The following is a 25565-nucleotide window of genomic DNA, read 5'->3' on the forward strand; positions in this document are numbered from 1 at the left end:
AACCCCTGCAACAAATACATGCTTGTTCAACAGATAATTTTAGAAAATAGTCTGACTATTGTATGAATTTTCTGCTTCACTCAATTGTATTTCCCCCAGATAAAGCCCCTTAACAGAAGCAGATTGCAGGAACCTTTTTTTTTCTCTCCGTTTTCTGCCAACCTCTGGATTCAAGCTAACAGTGGATGAATGCAAGCTGAATGAATTGCTATTGCATGGCCAGACTGCCATCAATGGCAAATTGAGACTCTTTGTATCTTCATCAGTAGCATTGTTTAATTCCCCAGAATGCATAATAAAAAATCTTTTCTGTCTTTTTTTTTTTTTTTTTTCCAGAAATTACACTGCAAAAATCTTTGACTACAAAATCCACGTCAGTCACCAGTTGTCATGGATGGGGTCATGCGCTTCACTCATAAGAGAAATACAACAATATACTTTATTGATATAGAGTAGGGAGTTAACAAAGTTCAATGGTAAATGCGACAGTGGTTTAACAAGATTCAATGGCAAGCTACGCTTCAGTATTTACTGCACAGAGGACAGGGTCAGACAAAACTTTCAGGAAGACCCTCCCGTCAAGTCACAAGGTGCAGAAAGGACCCCCTTGCTTTCTGAACTCCTTCTCAGAGAGGGGTCTAGGTGTGGTTGGACCCAGTCCTAGTCCCACTTGGTCAACAGTTTATGCCTAAAGTATTATGTATGCGCAATCAATCTTTTATATCACTTAGCTAAGATTTCACAGCTTAGCATGCTATTAATCACTTACCGAGAATCCGTTGCACCGAGGACTCTCTCAACCTCTAGGAGTAACCTTGAGAAGTGTCCCTACTCAAGGGGCAATCCTGGAGTGCAGCCTCCTGCCATGCAGAAGAGCCCAACAGGTGAGCTGTCCACTATTGACAGAGTGAGATGATTGACTTAGAGTCATATTTGCATACCAGCAAGACACCTGGCCCACAGTTTCCCCAAAGTCCCATCTGTCCCCCAAAATCCAGAGTAAGCTGGGTGCAGCCATCAAAAACCCCACTGGTGGTTATGGCTTAAGTGGGGCAGGGGGACAATACTATCACACCATTTCAACTCTGACTTCCAAATTTTAAAGGAACGACCACTTAGATTGCTTGACTTTTTATTAGCTTACCTTTTTCAGGAACAAAACCCTTTATAGAGTTGGGGTTTTTTCAGAAGACATTAAAGCTACAGACATCTACAACAAATATACAGAAATGTGGTATTCAAGATAGTAAAAGCAGAACTCGGGAACTTTTTCCTTGTGAATGTATGATATAAGTCATAAAGACTTTTCACTAATTGGGAGTATTAGAAATGTAATAAAATATTCCTTTAATCCTTGATCTACTTATTCCTGCTTTCATTATGCACCCTAAATATTCTTTTTTATCATTTCAACCAGTTGGCATGTTTTTTTACTAGACTGATATGGATCCCCAAGTATACTACCACATACTTAAAATTTGATTACACATTTCAGGTTTAGTAAATGACTACTGAAAGAATTTTGTGATTGTATGCTAACTCTCTTTAAAAATCAAGTTAGTTATGCACTGACCTCATTTGGAATGCTTAGTTAGAACCTTAGCCTTAGTTTAACTATAATAATCAGCAAGTTTAACTATAATAATCAGCAAAAATTTTCATTTAAGGTTGACACTGATTTTTTTACTGTGTCTGCATATCAACAAATATTTAGAAACTATTAGTCATTGTGCATGATACTTTCAGGAAAGACCATTGTCAACTTTTATACATAGTCAAATGACGTAGGTCAGGATCTATTTTTCCTTCAGCTGATCTGACAAGGTTTCTCATCATGGTAGCAGTCTGAGTTGACAAGGCATTTAAACATGGGCATGATGTTAAGTCTAGCAGTCTGACTGAAGTCAATGACACTTTTTGAATGCTAAAGATAAGGCACATGGTGAGCTGTCTTACTTAAATAGGGCAACAGTGATTATAGTTACTAGATTGTCATTTAAAGATGAGGAATCTCCTTTGATTGAAATTTTTCAACTATGTCTGGACAAATACCTGAAGAGCATGCTGGGGGGGGAAAAAAACCCAAAAACTTGAGAGTGGATGTAGATGATCAAATTAGTTTTCCAATTTTGAAATTCTTTGGTTGCATAAGATAGAGAGATGTGTGGAAGAAAGATGAGTCCAAATCAGATTAAATTCAAAATTTTGAAATATAAGCATTCTGAGGATCTAAAAATACATATATCTTTAAAAAAAAGACCCTTGAAATACATATAAACAGTGAAAATTTTTACATTACAGGAATATATTCTGCATCTATGAATGCACATACATGTTTCCAAGCATGTACCTTAGTATTCTTGTTGGATGTACTCTATTGATTCTGTGACTTTAAAAATAAACACACTATGAGAAAAATAAACTGTTTTCATCTTTTGTCTCACATTATCCTGTCTTCTAGAAAATTTATTAATTAATTTATTAAAATAGTTTCTAAGCTTTCTGACTCCTCCTTTGAATCATCTGCGTCCACTGAATCAACCTTGATCAAAAGCAACTTTGTGTTTGTCTAGATAGTAAGGGGTGCTGCACAGGATTTATTAAGCAAGAAAATGGCTAAAAGCTAAAAACTGAAAAGCTAAAAGTTTCATTTAAAAGCTGAAACTCAGTTCTTTTGAATTTCTAACAAAACTTCTATCTTATTTTCCACCGTATATCAAGAAAATTTGAAGGCCATAATGATAAGTCTTTTTAGCAGTTTTTATGGGGAAAAAATTATATTTTCTGATCAGCACTCCTTAAAGCTAGTGTAAATTTCAAGACAGCAGAAATCCTTTCAGCTTCGAAGACCTATGAAATACTGGAATGAGGGGAAGAACATTCAGCATAGCCAGCATGCTTTTTCCCATCTCTTTAAATTTCAAACATGGGTTAACTCACCCCTTTCAAATATGGAATATATTGGCAAAGAGGGATATCCTTATTTCTTTTTTTTTTCCCCAGTGCTCTGCATGTAAGATTACAAATGTGCTCTGTAACAGGAAACTCACTCCTTTCCCAACTTTACTCTGCATCTGGACGTAAGAATTAATGGTTTTAGCAAAACTTTCTTCCTTTTCCATATCAGTGCTGAAGTCTTTCATTATGGACCAGTTGCATACAAGTTCATCTCATATGAGCTGTATTACATCTAGCTAGAGTCTGAACTAGTTTTACATAGCTATGTCTATACTAGGAAGTAATTTGGCGCAGTAGCAGATGAAAGCACTTGGTGCTCAGGCTATGCTATATGCAGTTTAGAGATTCTTCTTCAGATTACATTCAGTCTGGACCGATCTCCATGGATCACATCTGTGCCACACACATATCTTGAACCTACCTGAAACATGAGTCATTGGTTTGGCCCATTTGCTCCCAAGTAGGAGCACCTTCATGCATGCCCAGACTGGAGCACTGCATTTAGACCTCTCAGAAAAGAATCAAGCTTTTGCTCACCAAAGTGCTCTGCGAGCTGAGCCAGTGCGTGGGAAACAGAGATGAGTGGGGAACGTGCTTCAAAACCTCACCGCTGGTCTGTGCCAATACGGTCATGCAGATGTAGTCTATGGTCAACTACAATTCCCTTAGGATGGGATGAATTACATTCTAATTATGTCTATCCAACTCTGTTGAATATTGAGGAAGTAAAAAGTACTACTTTTAAACAACAACAACAGTCTAATTTTAGGGTGGTTAGAACCAGGTAAGAGTACTTGTACATTATAACTGTATTTAACCTAACAGAAGCTTCATGTTCCATAATTCTGAATATGTTTCAAAACCTGATCGAGTCAATTGAAAGAGTCCTACTGACTTCAGTTAGCCCAGCATCAGCAGCCCAACAGGAATTGTATTCAGTTCACGTTTACCCACTATCAGTGTTTACCCACTATACAGTGTTTCTTAACACATAGCATTGATACTGTATTGCACTTTTGGAATTGTGGGTTGTCCATTGGACATTTCCTTTATGTCCTGCCATAATAGGTTCATCTTTAATAGCAAAAAATGCTGTTCTTTGTAAAGTTAGTTTTGAATCCTAGTCAGATGCTTTAACATTTCTAACAGACTTGATGTTTCTACTGACACTTTTACCAGATGGAATATTTTTTAAAAATAGCACAGTTTATATGATTAAACTGTCCCGTAACTTTTAAGTCTATTGAGGACTAGCTTCTTAATAATATTTAACTTTGCTTCAGATTATATTGTGTCATTTGAGAGTTTTTCTCTTTGACTGCTTCTAGTGTAATTAAACCTTCCCGATACTTTGGTAAATCTTCTAGAGTTGAATCAATTGAGGCTATCATCTCCTCTCCTGGAATAGATTCGGGCACTAATGAAATTTTTAAACCTCAATTTAAGCTATTAAACTGCTTTTCACTTAATTTTAATGGCTAATATATAACTATTTTTACAGCTCTAGAATGATTAATTATAACCTGATTCAGTTTCAGATTTTAATCAACTCTTCATAGTTTTGTTTGATTATATTTTACTTACACATTCCTATGTGCCTATATAGACTACCCAAAGCCATGAAATTTTCTTAGTCAAAATGTTTCTCCCTTTTCTATGCAACTTGCTCAGTCATCCAGCAATTAGTTCTGTGTTCACTGGTTTTGAACATCAACTAAAAGACTGTTCTTTGTTCAGCAAATCTGTTCTTGAAGAAGTGGTTGCACATTAAAATTAGGCTATGCCTTTATCGATTATTCTTATCAGCCAAGAACTTTCTTGTCCAGTAGTCAAAAGTTAATATCTAGGCTGCAGAGTAGTACAGGCATATCTAAGTCCATTTTAAATGAGTTAAGTCACCTAGCTGGACAATAAGCTGGACATTAATAGATTTTTTCAGTGTCTTCACAGATTTTTCAGGCTGTATTGAGCTTTGTGCTGCTGCTGCCAGACCACTCTGATCGCTCATGCAAGTTACTCTAAAGAGAGTTTGGGTGCCTCTACGCTATACCGCAGCTACAGAGCACACTAAGATCTTACAACTTTTCTTATATTTTTGCATATATGATGGTACTATTCAATGTCCTTGAGCACAAATGTGTGTTCTTCCACAGCAGTTTTACTGGATTTTGAATAAGATCATTACACTTCGCAAGTATTATTGTGTTTTCTTGACTGTCTTTATTCTAAGGAAATCACCACTTTTGATAGATGTTATGCAGTTACGTAGGTCATGTTATAATCATGATAGGTTTAATTATCATTTGCAAATAAAATACAGTTGGGCCTCTTCATCATCATTATCACAGGTTAAATGTATTTTTTGTTATAGGGGAAGAAAGTGGTGGTCTGTCATTTCCATTCAGCACAGTTTTCAGTGATGAGATAAGCATAAAAATGTATGAAGGTAAAGTACTACAGAGGCGTTTTTGGAAGGGTCTAAATATTTCCTAGAAATCCTTATAAAATCAACTTTATAAAGTAAGGGTTTGCTGTTTGCTGTTAATGTATTTTGAATTATTTTAACAACTCTTTTTAGTGTTTGAAGAAATTCTCTTTCTGTATTTTACTCATATTATACCTTCTATTCCCTTAATAGCCTTTTTGCCTACAAGTCAGCATTAACGTGCTTGAAAAGTACAATATTTAAATGCACTTTAAACTCATTAATTTTCCAACGTTTAGAGTTTTATGGAAGTTCCAGTATAAAACAATATTCAGTCCCTGAGAAGATTTTTTTCTTGATTCTTTTAAGATCTGTAGGCTACAATTCATATTATCCAGACTCTTTCGAGGTAGCTTTAGGTTGAGTGTTATGTATTGATCAATTCAGGCAGGATGAAAAGATGTCTACAAGACATAATCAAAGCTATAAAAATCTTACTGTCAGAGGGACTTTAAACAGAGTCCATTTACTGCAGCATTTTTAAAGTGTTTATGACCAGGGTATCTAATGCAGTGACAAGAGATGTAATATAGAAGGGCTACTCAGAAAGGCAAGCACACACACTGATGCCTGCAGTTGCAATCTCAATATTGCAACCTGAGAATTAAAAAAAAAAAAAAAAAAACCCAGAAAAAAAGCAAGACAACATGAAGCAGACAGAATTTCCTAAAGGTTTCCTAAACACAAAAGGTTTTGCTCTTCCACGTGCCAGTACTTCAATACAAGCAGTGTCTTGTAAAGGCAAGAAGAACTGGACGTAGAGCTGAAGGCATAACACACATTTCCAAAAGAACTACACTTTATGTCAGGAAATGAGAAAAATGTTCCCCACAGTCTTGCTCTGTGTGTTTACTGGGACTGTGGCATGTTTTTTCACAGCAGTGTAATTCCACATGTTGGGTACTAAGTGTTGAGAGGGACATCTAGAGCCATGCCAACAGCCTGATTGAGCTGGTGTCCTCAGAAGTAGCGATTAACATGTCAGCACTTCCCTCAGTTAACCCTGTTCTGACCAGTCAGCTTGTTCTGAGAGCACAGCACACAGCTGTTTCATGGTACTTTCTGCTGGAAGAAACTCCTGGTTCCTTTTCACTTATGAAAAGTTTTCTTTAGGTTTTCTTTAGGCTGTACATACTAAAAGCTTTCTGGATATACACATAAATAAAATGGTAGTAGAATTTAGGAAAAGAAAAAAGATAACAGAACTTATTACAGAATATGCTGAGAAGGGAAGAGAAGAGAAGAGAAGAGAAGAGAAGAGAAGAGAAGAGAAGAGAAGAGAAGAGAAGAGAAGAGAAGAGAAGAGAAGAGAAGAGAAGAGAAGAGAAGAGAAGAGAAGAGAAGAGAAGAGAAGAGAAGGCTTTAAGAAAGTCAGGTCTTCCTCTGTTTTCTTGAAGCTGACTGAAAGCACAAGCTCTTCAGATTGAGAAAGAGAAATTATAGAAAGAAAAGAGTCAATATGTCTTTTCTTGTTAAGCAGTAAATAAAATATCCTGCAGTGGATTTTTGGTTTTCCTTTTGTTTACCTGAAGCAAAACGAGGTCTAAAGCATTGAAATTCATGTTTTCTTACTCACTGTATTTCTTTTACATCAGAAACTATTTTGCTCTAGCAAATTCCAAAGCTGCTCTGTACTTCAGCAATTTTATTTTAATTGAGAAAGAAATTAACACTCAGATGTAGAGTAAGATTGGGTTTTAAATGCTCTGACATAAAAAGTACACTGAACAAAAATAGTCAGGGCCCAGCCAAATATATGAAATGAAATAATTTACATTTGTTGAATATGCCTTAATGAATAATCTCAAAACCTGGTACTGAATGCCAAGAAATTTGGTTTAACCTCACTGTTTTATAAAGGTTTTTGATGACAGTCAAGAAAATATTTTGAGTTAGTTACTTTTATGGAGCTTTTTAATGTGACTGTGGCAAAGGGTTGTTTATTCTGCGCTGTAACTAAGCCCATGTATTAATTCTGAATAATAATTAAAGGCACATATTAAAAACTCTAAAAAGCCTTTCTCTTCATTTTTATTTCTACTTCAATTAAGGATGATAAAATGTTTAATGAAAAATAATAAAGCAACTTGACTCTTTAAAGTTTGAAAATTTTCAACAGAACTTAAGCTATCTGAAATTGCACACACATTTATTTTTGGAACCAAACAAAATATCTGACTTAAGGTAACCACTTTTTTGAGTACAAAAATGTGGATAGGTGATACAACATTCTACTGGTACGTTTTAAAGAAAAGCTGTGTAAACAGGGTTTCTCAGCTGATAACTTGCTCACTTTTCATTGCTTGGTCTATGAGACTGAAGATTAGTTTACTCATTTCTACACTGTGTTATTATCCCTCTGGTGCATAGATTGTTTAGGGCTTCAGATGACACCGCTCTAGTTCACACATGCTGTAAATCAGGCCTGGGCTTCAAATATAAACTTATTTTAGATAGTGATTGTATTGACATTATATATACAAGATAATAATAAACTTCTCACATGACATTGTATTAGACAAGAAGTCCTAATACTAATCAGATCATTAATTTATATGCATGCTTCCTAAATATATTACTTCAGTGTCACCTGCCATTACCCATAACCTTTACTGGTCTCATTTGACTTTAGTATTTGATTGTCAGTTTTTACCACCTCTGAATCATAAGCCATTTGTTTCTAAACTGTTTTCCCTAATATTTTAAGCTGTAAGAAAAAACTGATCTTCTGTTACAAATCTCCACTGAATTTTGTTGATCTGCTACTCCTACTCTGTCAGCTATGGCTTGGCCTCAGGAGCCTACTGCATTCTGTATCTCCATTGAAAATGTCAACCCCATGTCGAACACATTAATCGAGCCAAATATAAACAATCCCAAATAGCTCTGTCTTAGGAGGTCATGCATTAAAATTGATATTTCTGTTGACTGATTAATTGACACTTGTTTGTTTCAGATGCTGCCCCTTCCAGGGAATAGCGTTTGTATTTAGCAACAATAGCCATAGGCATAGTATATGCCATATTCTTTTTGATTATAAAACTTACTATGGACCATCAAAAGAAATTATTTTCAACATTATCAATATTGCAGAAGAAGTAGGATGGCATAATCAATGGTGAATTAGAAACATAGGTCAACTTTGGGACATTGCCATTTCTTTGACTGATAAAGTATTGTCCTACATAGCTTTGCAGCTTGATTAGATATATACAATACAATTTTTGATCCATTTTTTCCTCAAGGTTCTAAAAGCAAATAGACTGCAAAACTATCATTTATTGCACAAAAAAAGCAGCAGAGCTAGTGAAGTGCAATACAAACAAATAAACAAAAAAGATTGTTTAAACTGTGAGTCATAACCCCTGTTAACACTGCATTATTTTTATCACCCTCTTTTGTAAACATGCGCCATTCACTGGTTCAGTGGCAGCTGACGGGTGGGTTAAACGTGGTGCTGAAAGAGCAAGAGGAAGTAGAGATGTCTTTGGTGATTTCTGAAAGACAGTCTGGTTCTTATTCCTCTTCACAAGGAGTCCACTCTTCAGAGGTCTTTCCCAAGCATTTTATCAGAGGTGTATGTCAGTATAGGTGCAAACATTTGAAGAATTTAATCAAATCCTGATCAGAAAGCACCTGGAGAAATACGGACTGAGTAAATATGCTCACTTAGCTCCATAAATCTGCTATTTTGTTGTAAGAGGAAAAGCAACGGGTACCATCTATTTTCATTTCAAAACAGCATTCTGCAGAGTTTTATCATGAGGGATATTTTGCAAAAGCGGCTTGGAAGGCACTATTTTAATAGAAAGTGGAAAAGGGCAGGAGGGCAGACTTTAAAAGTAAAAGGTCAGCAAATAAGTAGGTAATCAAAGACTGGAGAACTGTGACTGGTACTGGAGCTGATTCTATTCTGTCTTCAGAGGAACCAAGTACGAGCAAAAAAGGAGGATAGAACTTGCTCTAAACACAGCAGTTACTGTGTTTGAGTGTTAGACCTGCTCCCTCAGGAGCCAGTGCCGCGTCCAGCTTTACTTAGTTTATTTGTTAGCAATCGGAAAGATACAGTATAGACCATGCACTAATGCAATTTTTTGGTGGTAAAAGACTGAGGATAGCACCAAATTTCTTGAAAAAAATGCACGATTTAAGAAAGGAACAAAGTCAGTTACATGTCACTCAATAGAGGTGAATGTAGAGTGGTTTTTATGAGAAGAATAAGTGGGGAATATTCCCCTACCATAGTGGGGAATAATGTGTAGTACTGAAGCCAAAGATCAGAACAGGATGATGAAACTGCGTGCTAGAAGAAAGTACCTTCTTATTTCCACTGCTGATAGCATGTTCTGTTGTTTTGAGGGTTTTGTGTTTGGTTTTTTTCTCTCTCATACAGAAATCAATACGAATGAGGATATAAAGCATATAGTTGGAGAAATTTAGTGGTTGTCTACAAAAAGGTGGAGCATATGAGCCCGCCTATGCCAGCTTCTACCTGGAAGCTCAGGGAACTCCAGCAGTGACTCAGTGGTGGCCTGGGCTTTAGCACTGAAGTTACTGGTTAGGTACTGTTAACCCTGGTTAACCTAGTGCTGTGCATTTCTATACTAACCTAAATATAATTTAATCTGAAAATTATCCTGTAGTTACTCACTTGGTGTCTTCAGGACCTAAGCTTATAAGAAGAGCTATCACCAGCAAACTAATGAACTTCTACAGGTAGCAATTGCATTTAAAAACCAAACATTCAATGTTATGGAAGATATTTAATGAGGATCCCAGTGACTGACTTTTCTTATTAGTTATTTATATTAGTATACAAAGACTGGTTTATACAAATATTATTTAGAAGGCATCAACTTTCAGATATGATAACATATGCAATATGTGCGTACACATACATAAATAAACATACAATGTGTACGTGTAATGCATATGTACAAAATACAATGCGTATGTCCATAAACAGAGAGAGATATATGCATGAGTCATGGTCAGCTCTGATGTTCAATGTCATAACAACATTGTATGGAGGCAAGAAAGAGCCACAGAAACTCAAGCAGTTTGCTTGGTTTCACATACCGCAGGCCGGTTGCTATCACTTCCAAATGTGGTGAGGTCAGAGTTAGAGAACAATATGAAATCGGTTGGGGCAGAGCATCTTCAGCCATTAAGTGCTGCTTTACTGAATGTAACAGACTCTTATACATAGATTAGAAAATTTATGGCCAAAAAGAGCCACTAGATTGCTCAAGGCCCATAGAATTTAGCCTAGCAATGCCTTTAACAACTCCAGTAATTTGTGTTTGGCTACAATGTCTTCTATCCACATCTGACCTGAAGTCATTAAGAGTTAAAAAATCCACCATCTCCTTTTTTTCTAGTCTGTTATCCTCACAGTTAAAAAATATGAGCATTTTTCTTGAGGAATTTTTTTCCTTCCACTGGTGGTGGTTACAGTTATTATTATTGCCATCATGATCATCAAGTACCTCAGACTCGTGTCATGGGTTTTTTTTTATTTTTGCTTTTTTCTAGTAGAGTGAAAAACCTTTAAGTACCTGGTATTTTCTTCCTACAATGGTACTTATGCATGATAATCAAATCAAATCTTTATCTACTTCTTGATAAACTAAGTAGACTGTAATTTAAATGTCTCACCAAAAGGACTTTTTCCAGACTTCAAATTCTTTTTAAAATTCTATTTGCACTGTTAATTTTTCATCCATCCAATAAAAGTTGGGATAGAAGAAGAACCAACCCTGCACAAAAAGGAATCACCATTTGACTCCTACTGACCTCTTTATATAGTCAGGGACTAGGTTGTCATTTTTGGACAAAGTTCTTTCTCGCAGTTCACATCGTGATTTCTTTTATTAAGACTTTTAAGAAGATAACAAGCCCTGGTCCCTCAGTCTCTTGTCACAAAGCAAGTCCCCCAACCCCAGCTGCCATGGTGGTGGCTCTCTGCTGAACTGACTCCAGTGAGTCAATGTCTTTCTTGTACCAGGAGGCCCACCAAAATGGGATGCAGTATTCCAGCATTTTCCAGGATACAGTCCCCCATTCTGCAGGCACAACTGCAAAGTTCTTCCTACTTTTACAGTCTTGTATTTGATTATAATAAAGCACATTTTGTTTCAATACAAATAATTCAATGTGCCCTGAGCTATTCACCTATCCTTGTATCACCTAAAGAATAAATCAGATTTTACTTATCCCCAGGTTACTGCTGAAAATACTTAAGCTTAAAAACAGATGTCCATAAAAGGCTGCTTAGTGCCAGCCCTCTTGAACAATAGTACATCTTTAAAAATTGTTTTCAGAATCAGCTTTTTATCAGTTATTTAACATTTTAAATAAAAGGGGGTTACTCTTCTTATACAAAACTATTTTCAAACCAACATATTATGTGCTACTAATCCCTTTGATAAATGTATTCCATACATGAGATTCCCAGTACTGGTCAGATTTGATTCCTCATTTTAAAACATCACACACAGATTTTATTTATTTTCTGTAAAACCACACAGCCTAGTAGTAATCTTACCTATGAACCTAAATTCTCATTTGCTAGCATATTAGAAAGCAGACTGGCCTTGGAAATTTAGTTCTTTAAACTTCTAATCTTATCCATAATAATAATAGTAATAAAATAGCTCTGGTTCTGAGCTGAAAGTATTTATCTCCAATTTTGCTTCATAAAAATTAAGATATTTACATTAATTGTTTTGATTTCTTCCAGAAATAGTTTTCTGACAATAAAAATTGACTTTGTGAGTGGCCACATTATACTAGAGTTCCTGGAATTTAAATTTAAAGTCTTTAAATTATAAAACCCCTTTTTTAAATTTTTTTTACAAGAAACGTGATTAGTATAAAAAATCACATCTGCTTTACAGTCATCTATATTTGCTTGTCTGTGTCTGCTGAAAATTTTTGCGTATTATTTGTGAATGTGTGTGTATGTGATAATGTGGTTTGCAAAAGCATACTAAAGTCATGATCACATAACAAGTACACTATTTCCTTTTAAAGTAGCTTTTAAAGTTATGGTCTAAAAAAGCAGCTCATTAGTGTTCTGTACCCAATGCGTATATCTCAAAAATGTTGGGATATGCCAAATTAAATTCTGTGTAGTTTTCACTCCAAAGTTTGGCCCAGCAAAGAATGGAATCAACTACTGATTGAAAAATTACTGCATTACTTTGTTAATAGGGTACAATATGTGTGTCATTTGGTCAGAATATCCTGGATTCAGTACAAAGATACTGGGAATTGTGCTGTCATCCTGCCTTAAGTTTCTCCTTATTGATTGGCTTTCACCACTGTCAACAGTAGAAAGTAAAATAGAAAATCCTGATAACTCACAGGTTTGTGGGGATTTTTTTCTTTCTTATTTTTAATAGGGAAGCATTCAGGGGGCAACAGCCTATCAAAACAGACAGAATGGGTAACAAGAAATATACGCTGAAGTTCTAAAGCAAGACATACAGATAATTAAAAGTGTCATTCTAGATGTAATGTCATAAGTTTTGAGGATTCAATATTCAAATGCCAGTGTCTTATATTCAGCCATGAGCAGATGTCAGTTTCTTTTTTTCTGTAGAGTCAGGAACAGGGACCTTTAGTAACTTAACGTACTCTCAAACATCACCAGCATAATTATTCTTACCAAGCATATATATAACCTGAAACAGATGCTTGCATGTATTGATTGTCTGTCATCATTATTTGTGGCAAGCACGGGATTAGAAAGTGCTTTACATACTTGGAAAAATGGATCCACATCATCAAAGCCACCAAAGGTGGAAATCACTCTTTAAAGATTAAGGTCCTAATCAATCCACCTTGAATGTGTTTAAAAGTTTACATTTAACATGCTGTCCACTACTAGTGTATTCAAACGCAATGACCAAAACCTCCCCAGCCACCCAAGTAATACTTTGAAATTTCAAATAAATACACTTTCACATAATTTGAAAAACCATTTTGTTTCAGCCAATGTTACAAAATAGCACAGTGTTTAGCCAACGGAACCAGATGCAGAGGAGCTCGAAAATACAAAATTTCCCCCTTCCATTTTTTCTCTCCCCCTTTTCTTACAAAACAATTTAGCAATGTGAGTTACTGCTTCATTATCAGTCTTTGGCATGCAGAACCTCTTTAAATAACAATGCTAACATATGTTCAGTAATTCTTCATTTGGCAGACTGGTCTCCATTGTTAGAGAATCCATTTCAATACCAAGCAACTGATGTCACCTGTGATAGACCATCATGCTTGGAATTTATCGAGGACAAGACTAATTCAGTTGTCACCTTTTCAAACATGTGGGCACAATTACACACTGAGATCTGTGAAGGCTTGGGCCTTCATCCAAGTGGAAAATCATCTGGAGTATCCTAATTTACTGGGAAATGTGCAAATATGCATTCATACAGAAATCGAGACCTTCACAGGAAGCATAACCACAAATAGAGGGAAAAGAATCTGTTCATTGGCATGGAACACCTAACTTTCTGAACTTCTCATCTGGGAGCTGAGCTGCAGCCTAGTCTCTTTTTCACTGTTGATGAGTGAATTAAGAGAATTGCTTGATCAGTGTTAAGTGTCACAGAAGACAGATGCTATTGAGGCCTTAACAAAACAGCCTGTAAGTTGTTAAGAATTTTGAAATAGGCTGAATCCTTTGGTCAATTTTGGGGAGCAGAAAGAGGAATTCATAAAAAAAAGACAATGACCATAAATATATTCCCTCTATTTCAATGAAGATAAAATCTGACTTGCTCTTGAAGACTAGCCTAAAAAGAATGGAAACTCTTCTCTGAATCAGTTTCTTATAAAAAAATAAGTAATTCAAACTAGATTCAGGTTTTGGGGGTTGGTGCACTAATGTGGGCCACGAGTCTTGGCTTCTCTTTCCACCTTTTCCTGAATGCACACTGCAGCTTCATTCACCAGACTCTCATCTATATTAGCAGCTGTGATTCACAGTTACAATTTTGAAAAGTCCTCCCCTGCCATAATTCCCCCAAAAACTTTGCTTACTGAAAACGTGTGTAAGTAGATCTCCTACGTGCTGCAGTGACTGCATATGGCCATTGTGTAGTATTCGGGGTATATGACAGAAAGGAGGCTCTCCAGATTTTTAGAAATCTTTCCTACCCCAAGAAAATGAATCAAATCAAAGCTTCTAAAATTAAACATTTCTTATTTTGATGGCATTGCTGTATAATAGGGTTATACTTTAAATACTGTATGGCAACCAAAACTCCTAGTAATGAAAACACTGCATGAATTAATCAGGGTTTAAATCATTTTAGCAGGAACTCAGCCCAACTAACACCTATAAAACCTCATTTTCACTTCCTTCAGCATTTGGGTTATTTACTCTGCTCTTTCCCTAAATACCATCTATGTCCCTCGTATCATGCCAGAAAGTCACCAGATCTGAGCTATTTTGGAGCAGGTAGGTAGTGCAATGTTTTGAAATCTCACTGAGCTAGAAATACTCTCCCCCAGCTACATCTGCCTTTTTATAGGAGGAGGGGACCACCCCCAGGACTTCTGCTGACTGCAGTATGGCAGAGGAATCAGCACAAATACCATGCCCTTCGTATTTCAGCATCATATACAATCTATCCAGATCAGTTTTCATCTAATTTTAGCACAGTGACCAAAGTCCAGCTTTTACAAAGGTATCAAAAAATATTGATTTATCTGATGCAAATATAGAGAAGATAATTTCTGCAGTAATTGCGTGAAATCAGAGAAGTAAACACTTTTTATAGGATTTGTCTGCTGCTATTTTTAACTGCATATTTATAACTTCATCCACCTTACCACTAAGTTGCCTATGGCAAGGGTACAATCAGAAGAAGATGGGACTTCACACTATCTGAAATAAGATAATGTTTTTAATATTGACAATATTTGAGGCAAACAGCAATGCCAATGATGTAAATTGTGAGAAACAGAGATGGCAGATAAATTTGCCCTCCAAACAAGATATTGCTATAATCACTTACATCTTGAAAATGCTAGCCCCAGAAACCCAAAGGAACAATCACAAATAGAATAGATGGTTTTATCTTCCCACAAATATGCTATTATTCATACACTAGATTAGCAATTAGCTTACATGAATGATCCACTTCAAATTACTAAAATAGCCCTCAACAATACCTTTTTATACAATTTAAAGCAAAGAAACCATAATAGAAAGAAAAGCAGTTAATTAATTTTTTAAAAGATAATTGTGGATGGGGAGAACAATAGATCTTAACTACAGCTGCTGGCAGAATAACCAGAAATGGGGATCATCCTGAAGAAGGATAAGCCTTAGTCCCCAAGCCTTGCAAGGCACTAATGAAGGTCAAGCATTTAATATTCTATTCATAACATGCAATATAATGAATGAGCAAGAAAATTCCATTCTGTAAGAGTCAGATCATTTTGTATCACTCATAAAGCTCAAGAGTTTTATATGGGGAATTATAGCTCTCTATTTTTGCAGTCCTTCACTATATAAACCTTCGGACATAGACAATCTTTTATACAGACTTAACCACAGTATCAGTGACTCACTGCTTTCTATGAATGAGGAAAAATAATTCTCTATATAAATGCTATGCACATAATACATTACTGTTACAAATAACAGTAATATTGTGTGTGGGAAGAGAGGACGTAAAGATGTACAGGATGAGAAATGCTGGCAATACACATGGAGATACCATAGGGAAACTTCCAGATTAAAAAAGATACCTTGATGCCTTTGTTTCCTCATACAATCCTGTTTACATAATTAGCAAGTTGAATTATTCACTAAACTGTGATATTACTTGGTTGCAGTAGCAGCAGGTAGCACATAAATTATAACCTGTACATGTCCTGAATTCCAAAGACAATAGCCAAGGAAACTGTGACAGCTACCTAATTTTGTTGTCCATTCTCAATTACATTGCTCATAACTGGAAGAGAGGGTTGCTGGTTTGAATCAATTATCTCTACTTGCTAGGTTTTCAAAAGAAAAAAATAGTCTCTAGCTAATTCAGTAACAGAATTATTTTAAGCAGCAATTTTAACATATTCCTTTATAATTGCCAAATTAAAAAAAAAGTCAGTGATGTCACTGATTTCGTATAACAGTGCATGGCCACCAGTTTTGAGCAGAGAAATCTTATTAACATGTTTAATCTTTAACTCATTTTAAATATGGCCAAATTATGGAGATTTTGATGAGTTCTTTTTCACTTTCATTCAGACAAACTCCCATCAGCCTCACTGTCAATCTTATGTATTTTCCTTACTCCTTACTGTGGAACTGACAAAATGGGGAATTTGCCTGGGTTAGAAGTGAGTGCACTTGGCCAGGATTAAATGCATTTTCATAGCCAAGAGTAAAATAAAGCTTAATCACTTCTAGATTTGCTGATATAAAATTTATCAACTCTGATATATACCTAATGTTTTGTTTATTACTATTAGTATTTCTCAGTGTTATGCCAGTGGCTGGCCTATTCAAACAAATTTAGTCTTTGGTTTTGGCTTCTTTCTTTGCCTTAAGAGTTACAGGTAGGTAAAACCAAACAAAAGTGGACATTGTTATTAACCTGATTTATGAGGGTTTCAGAAATTGACTTGTGTCTATTAATAAAAGCTGAAACTGCACATAAACATCAACATAAGCATCTGTCTTACCCGAAGCAATAACATTTTAGATGGCTTGTGTCTTTGAAAGCCTGAATAGTAAAATGCATAGTAATAATATTGCTGAAGTGATATAGTATTAGACAAAGGAACTGTTCAGTTTCTTTTTTTAATTGAGGTGTGAATAGAAAAAGAGCAAAAGGATTGAGCTGGTGTACTGTATTTTAGGACTTTAATGTGTACAGTTGCAGCCGAATCAGCTTATCTTTTAGCAGTCCATTTATATGGTTGGACTCAATGATGATGGTTGGACTCAAAGATCTTAAAGATCTTTTCCAACCTAAATGATTCTATGATTCTATGCCTTAAATCACAATTATAGAGACTGCAGAGAGTTGCACTTGCAATTCTGGGCTCCAAATTCTGGGCATCATACAGGTAAGGCTTATTCTAACCAAGGATCTAGCTTGGTTAACACTGATTTAAAGGCTGGGTAGGAAAGAAAGTATATGCCACTGGTGAAGGCATCAACAGGGACTGTTACTGGGCATGGTCTATGAACCAATGTTAGATTTAATATTTAAATAAATTGCAAGTTTTTTACTCTCTACTAACCTATTAATATAAGCTCTTACTTTATGAGGACTGTATCACAATTCAACAGCCCTTGCACAGTTAGGTATCTGCAACTTATGTTACGTAATAGCCAATGCAAAATCTCTTCATAAAAACCTTCTGCTAGGCTAAACAGATACACACAGCGAAAGTAAGAACAGAATAAGAAATTATGCACAATTCCCACACCGTTACATTTCCTGAGATCTTGCTTACACACTACATATTTTAAGATTAATGGTCACTTAGTAGAATTACAATTCATACACAAAGCTACTTCTTAAGCAGCAAATAGAATCTCATGGGAGACATCAGTGAAGCACCATCCACTTTCAAAATAATAACTGCAGTTTAACTGCCTGTACTTAAGGTGCTTCTGTCTGAATGACCCAGATTTCCAATTATTTTCAGTTACAAAACTGACCATCCACTTATGTGTGACAGTTTTTCTCTGACTCCTGGAAATACAAAGAATTCCTGTGGTTTATTCCAGAACCTTATTAGCGTTAAAATGAATGGAAGTTTAACTATATTCCAGTATGAATACACAAGAAGATGCCCAAACAACATTAATCCTGTCTAGTAATGATGATATGATGGAAGAAAACACTCCATGCATTTTCAAATTAATTTGCTTTTATCTGATGTCTGGAATATTAAGAAGTTTTTAATCAGTCCTATTATTACTATCAGTTATTACTATCAGATAGAGCTTATATTCAGCACCGTGTCAGACATTTAGGAAAATGTTGATCCTGCCCCAAGGAGCTAACATTCTGACTGAGGATTTACCTGTGATATTTGTTCGTGAAGAGAGAATGTAAAAGGACAAGTTCACTTTCCTCTCTGATTATTTTCACCTTTTTCTGAAGCATTGCACCTAAACTAGAAAAGAAGAGCATAATGACTATTACTAGAACGTCAGCAGTTAATCAGATCTAGTCAATATACGCTGTTATATTCTAGTATTTTTTAAGACTTAGATGTGGCATTCCTGTTTTCTTTCAAGCTGCAGCACAGTTTTTCTAGTAGGCCACTAATGTGTCCTCTGTGGCTGCACATTTTTTAAAAGGTTGACATTAATTCAGCTCCTCATTGTTGTTAGAGAGCATCGTTCTTCCTGTAGACGCAGATATTCAGGAGGTGCTGTTTTCTTGTTGCTGGCTTGGTTCTTGCTCCCGTTATCTGAAGCACCTGCCGGTTCACTTTTAGAAACGGATTCTTTCTCGCCTGTTAGTTTTGGCAACACTCCCGCTCACAAGGTTGCATGTTGGTGTGAAGAGGGAGCAAATATCATGGCTGAAAATAGGTTCTGAGGATTAGCTTTCAAACAATCGAAACTGATACCCCAGGTTCTTAGATGAGAGCTCTTTGAGAAAGGAGCTTTCAGTCTCATAAATGCTATAGGAGCCATATACTAGGATATGATAAATGTTCATTTAATTTATCATTTAAATAAGGATTAAACAATTTTTTTAAAATGTAGAAATTATGAAAACATTATGCCATGACTTTTTCTTCTTCCTCTCTCAATCATGCACACAGTCTGTTCAGTCACAGAGCAGCAGTTCACCACTCTGATTGACAGCAGGAGATGACTGGCAGAAACTGTAACTTTTTTCTGGCTCTGTGGTCTGGTGAAGAAAAACACAAAAGTTTTTTTGTTTTCTTCAGACAAGCTGTTCTTCTCTTGGTCATGGCCACTTTTTTTCCAAACAGTACACTTCCAGGGCAAGAGCCAGAGAAGAGGACACAACCAACCATACATCATTATCTCTTGCCCAAAGAGATTCTACAACAGCAAAGATGAAGGAGGTACCTCAAGGTAAAACCGAGGCTGTTTGTGCAAAAGTTATATTAAAGTGTCTCAGTGATTTGAATTAAACTGATTTGCTGAGCATCTACACATCTTTAAGAAGCTGGAGCATGTCTTTCATCATACAATATTTCTGTATGGTAATGGCAGCTTTTATCCATAGTTCTATTCTTCTGCTATCTTAGGAGCTACAGTAGATAAGACAGAGAAGCCGAGAAAAGGGAATATTTGCTAGTCAGGCATCACAAGAGGCAAAAGCCACATATTTTCAGTCTTCCTGATCACGTATCAGGTTAAGTATTGTTTTGCTTTAATGGGCTCAGCAGAATCAGAAATGAAGCTTCATTTGAATGTTGTTTTTCTCTGACTTTATTGATGACTTGGAGCTTCAAAAGAGCAAATGTATTTTTGTCTCATCTTTGAGCAGCTATATCATACGTGAATAATTAGTTGGCCTGCTAATGCAACTCTGTCATGAACAATTAAAAGTGTCATGTAGTCTTTGCCCTAATGCGCCCAGCAACTCTGTAATGGCGTTCTGCTATCTTTCTTTAACTTTAGATATGTAAAGAAAGATTAGGTTTAATTCTGTTATAAAGTAAATTTCCTATCAGTATTGTTGGTTTAAATATTCAGCATGATAACATTGATCACGGGGGGGGGGGGGGGGGGGGGGCGCGTATTTTACACAAGATATATCTGTTTTCAGAAATTGCAGAATTAAACATGATTAAGTAATTGACACCATAAAATAATGCAATTTTTTTTTCTCAGGTTCATACTACAATAAGTAAAAATAATTTTAACAGGTGTGGATGATTGTATACCTGAGTTAAACTGTAAACTATATAAGGTTTTTAGTAGTATTTATTCATTGATCAAGTTCTTACTCCATGTAAAGTTCATATTGCAAATACAACTTATTTTTAGATTAAAGTATTATTTTCCAGTTTAGAATGAAAATGCAACTTATTTTTTTACAAATATATTAAAAACCCTAAAAAGAACAAATACTTCGCTTCTGGAGTTATTGATCTTGTCTAAGAAATGCTATTTTAAATAAGATGTTGTTAGAATGCTAATATTGAACAAGAACTTCCCCTGGTGACAAGGAACAAAACCCAGTGCATTTTTAGACAATATGAAAACTGAACAGTGTAAAAATCATCCAACAATTGCACACAAAGCTTGCTGTAGCTGTCCTCATAGGTGATATCAGACCTGCCAAAAAGCCTAACTGAATCTGGACTGAAAACTTAATGTCCAAATACATTTGGTAAAATTTGTGAAGGCAATCACTTCAGAATATTTATCAGTTTAACCACTCCAAATGAGACAAAAAAATCCCAAGCAAAATCAAACCAATCATTCTAAACATTTTCAGTAAGCTGTATAAACTCTAGAATACATATATGCTGAACACTTTAGATACACAAATGCTATACACATTAGGATTAGACATTAAACAGAAAAAATAGACATATATATGCGAAGCTAATTGTTACTGTTTTAATTAAGTTGAAGTTTTCTTAAAATGGATGAAAAGAAAATTATTAAAGACCTCAGGTTTTGACCAGCTAATACCTGTCACCAGAATAATTAATGATGACTGATACAAAACACAGTATTTTCAGTTACCTGGGCAAAACTCTGAACTGTTGAAGTCTACAGCTAACTTAAAAGAAGTAGCATTGTAAGCTTTACAGCTAATTAAACCAGTTTTCTATTGGATTTGTATCTCTTGCCTGGATTTCCTGGTGACACCTAAGACAAATTCTGACATAGTTTTCCCCACAGTCATGGCCAATTGTACATGCCTAGTATAAGATTTTCTGGTGTGACTTCATCCCTCTTCTGTTCTCTCAGTCAGCAAATCTTTGAGGGTCTGTCTCCTCAACCTGGGCACCTATTTCATAGAACAGGTAGGGCCTTCATTTTCTCTAGGTTAAAGTAAGGCAATTACTCTTTTGGTCAAAATAGGAGATCAATACAGGGGCATAGTGTTTCAACGACATGGTGGGATGGAATTTCCCTCAGCAATTTGTAAGTGAAAAGAAATTGAGCATAGCGGTTGCAACAGGCTCGAGGAGTGAGCTAGCAGGAATCTCGTGAAGTTTGGTGAAGGCAAACGCAAAGTGTTGTGCCTGGAATGGAGTAACTTATAGCCTTATAGCTTGGGGACCAAGTAGCTAGGAGGAAGCTGTTCTGTAGAAAAGGACCTGGGAGTCATGGCAGGCAACATTTTGGACATGTGTCAGCAATGCAGCCTTCTGGTGACGAAGGTTAATAACACCCAGGACTTCATTAGCAAGAACACCTACAAGGAGTGGAGGTAAATGTTTCCCCCCCTGTATTCAGCACTCATTAGGCTGCATCTGGAGAACTGTATCCAGATTTTGGCCCCCAGTACAAGTAAGGCCTTGAAAAACTGCACCGTGTCCAGAGGACAGTCCCCAGGGTGGGTAGAGGGCTGGAGCACATGACATACAAGCAGCAGCTGAGGAAGCCAGGCTTATTGGGTGTGAAAAATGGAGTTAAAAGATATTATCTTCAATAACCTAATGGGGATTGCAAAGAGGCAGAGTCAGGCTGTACTTGGAGGCGTGCAACAGAAGGACAAGAGACTTCAAGGGAAATTCTGATTCAATAAAGAGGGAAAAAAAATCCACTGTGAGGGGGTTTAAACCCTGGGACAGGTTGGCTGCAGAGGTTGTGGAATCCCCATCCTTGGAAATATTCAAAACTCAACTGCACAAGGCGCTGAGCAACCCAATGTGACCCTGAAGTGAGATCTGATTTTGAGAAGGGAGCTGGACCAGAAGATTTCCAGAGACTCTCTCCAATCCAGATTGTGCTGTTCCTCTAAGGACAAAATGTGGACACACAGATTACACACACACGCCCTCACACAGACACGTAGGAATCATATTACCATAGGATATCACACAAAAAACTGTAAAATTATTATCGGCTGATTTTATTCATGCCATGTTCATCTTATTCTAGAAATCACAGCAGTGGCAACGTAAAGTCAGAAGAGTTAACCTGAGGCTTCTTCCTTTAAAATGGTCACAAAATTTCAAACAGGGTAATAGTTACTCCAGCGGACTTTTGCCTAAGCGGCAAAATATGACAACCCTCGCACACTGAATGAAATGAACTTGACCCATAAATACTTCGTGTTTTGCAGAGCCATATATGTTGGTGCAAAATAAGTATTAATTGCCTCTATTTTTTATCTAGGAGTGTTTTGAAATTCTAATTACATTTAGGTTGCAAAAACATAAGTGACAGCACAAAATAAAAATTAGTGAAGAGTCTGGATTACCTGACAGTAAGTAATTAGGATCTTATGTCTTGTGGTTTTTCATTTTCATATTAATCTTTCTGCTTGATGCCTTCTCCTAGGTTCATCTTAGACCTTCAAATTGCCTAATGTTTTGAGGATTTGGGGTTTTTTATTAATCCACAGGCATGCACCAAGCACCGAAACAAGATTAAAAGTTTCTAAGTAATTAACATCTGAGGAAAATCTAAAATCAAAAAACAACAATAAACAAACTCAACCAACCAAAAAAAACCCCAACCCCAAAAAAACCAACCAAAAGGATAATGGAGATAGATACAAAATTATTTACAAAGGAGAAACTGTTTGGAATAAAATTTTCTTCCTGTAAATTTATTTAAATAATTCTGAGTAGCCCCAGATCACCTAGATTAACAAGCACTGCAGCTGATCGCTCCACAATGTGAACCTCCAAAGCTTAGTAAGTGGAGATGATCAGGACCTTATTTTCAAAAGCGCAGATCTTCCACAAAAAAAACCCCAACCAACCAACCAAACAAAAAACCACCAACCCCCAAACATTTATTCTAATGACATTACTCAAAACACTAACATCGATGCACTTTCTTTTCCTAGGTGGAATGGACTTGAATGCTTTTCAGGATCACCTCCAGTACTGACGACACACATAACAGAGAGTAAGAGTTCTGCTCCTGGTCCCCCCTTCAACAGATCTGAGGATTTAGTTCATTGATTGCTGCTATATTAAGATTCTGTTTTTCAATGCACATAACCACCTACAGCTATTAGAATTCAAAATGAATGCAAAATACTGCAGCTCGTAGAAAGTATAGAATCCTGATTTAATTGTGTGAGTAGGAAGTAAAACATGAAAGGTCAGATATATTTTCTTTAATGAAAATATAAAAATAACATTTTGACTGCAAAGGTGTTTTCTAACCAAAAATTCTTTTAGTAACATTCTTAGAAAATGAAAAGGCAGCCACATCCAGAAGTATAATAAGCACCTAAATTCATAGTCTTACTGACTTCATAGCAAACACATCCTTATGAACTGCTCTGCTTTTAAGTTTATGATTCATTACATAAAAACCAAATTTGTTTAAATAAGACATGCTATATTTCATAAAGGTGACTGTCAACAGGGTATCTTTTAAAGTAACTTTGGGGAAGACTTTATTCTTTATGAAGAAAACAGGAGAATTGTTTACTATCGCGGGGCAGGGGGGGGAGAAGTATACATTTTATTCATTGTTTTATCCAAGGAAAAGATCAACTCTGGTCTTCCCTGGTTACACTACAGGTCACAGAGAACTCATAGTGTCATGTTTACTATTTAATCTAAGGGCTTTGTTGTTACATCATTAACACACACTTTCTTTCTTCAAAGTGCTAATTAAACAGAGATAAAATGCAGTTTGAAACTTGTAGTGAAAAAGCCTTTCTCGTACTAATTGTAGACACAATTTTTGAGTTGTTGGGTTTGGGGTTTTTTTTAGCTTTCATTTCATCATAAACTTGGCTTACAGCTTGACTGATACTACTTCACTACAGACACGCTCCTAACAAAGGCTGTGATGGTGGAGATCCTGTGTTCAGAGACCAAGAGGGAGTGCCCAACTGTACTGATTGGGTCTAGAAGATGCAAATGTGTTTATATCCATGCAAACTTTAGATGCCTTTATTTATAAGACCTATACCAATGGTTCTGTGAAAGAGAGAAATGGAATTCTTAAACACAAGTGTATTAGGTCCCTTGTAGTTGATTAAACATTTCCAGAGTGAAAAAGCAAACAGTAATAAGAACATCTGTTGAAAAATTTGACTCCAGAGATCTCCTTTCAGGCTTTCTTTCTAAATTACAGAGGTGAAGAAGAAAAGGAACAAATCTAATCCCTGCCTTCACGATTGCTTGTTAAAAACCAAACAGAAGTGATACCGTTCTCCATTCCACAGCAACTCCTGGAGAAGTTAGGGAAGTTGGGATTCTGTTGACGCTTGATAAGTTTTCGGTAGATGCAGTAACTCCAGAGGGCAGCTGTTGACTGATTTACTCTTGTTCACTGATCTGTAAGGCAGCAGTGTTCTTGGTGCTGGCTATGTTAGTATAACAAGCAGACCCATTTGATGTAGCAGCAGTAAATATTGCATGAGGTAGATCATTAATGGGTCTTTCAGTTCGCACTGACAGAACTGTGACAGATCTCCCATGGTTCAGTAAGGTATTAGGCTTTTTTCATATCACTTGTCCATTTAATCTGATTCATTTAGAAGTCAGAAATTTGAATTGCTGTTTGTATTTTGTAAAGCTGGATTTTTTGAGCTAACGTATGAAAAATACTGTTACAGATCTAAATTACTACAGATTAAAGGTCTGCATTTTCTGCTGTTTTTCAGTATGTTTTTCAAACTGAAGAAGGAAGAAAATATATCAGAGAATAATCTCTCTGGCAAATAGGCTGTAGAGTATCCACTGATGTATAAGTACGAAAAGACATAGTTTAACTTGTTTTTTTCCCGGTGTTCAGGAATTAAATTACTTATATAATATTACACTGCAGTGGTAATCCCACCTCTGTGCTTCTCAAGTTTAATTTTATCTTTTTTTCAAGAGACTAAATAAGTAGTGAATTCTTTTTAACTACAACAATCAATATAAATTGCAATCAACTTATTCTCACTTCAGTAATGCCAAAAAATTTGAGAGGTCTTATTGGCCTAGGTTCGATCAG

Source organism: Accipiter gentilis, chromosome 11, assembly GCF_929443795.1.
Source record: "Accipiter gentilis chromosome 11, bAccGen1.1, whole genome shotgun sequence".
NCBI classification, from domain to species: domain Eukaryota; kingdom Metazoa; phylum Chordata; class Aves; order Accipitriformes; family Accipitridae; genus Astur; species Astur gentilis.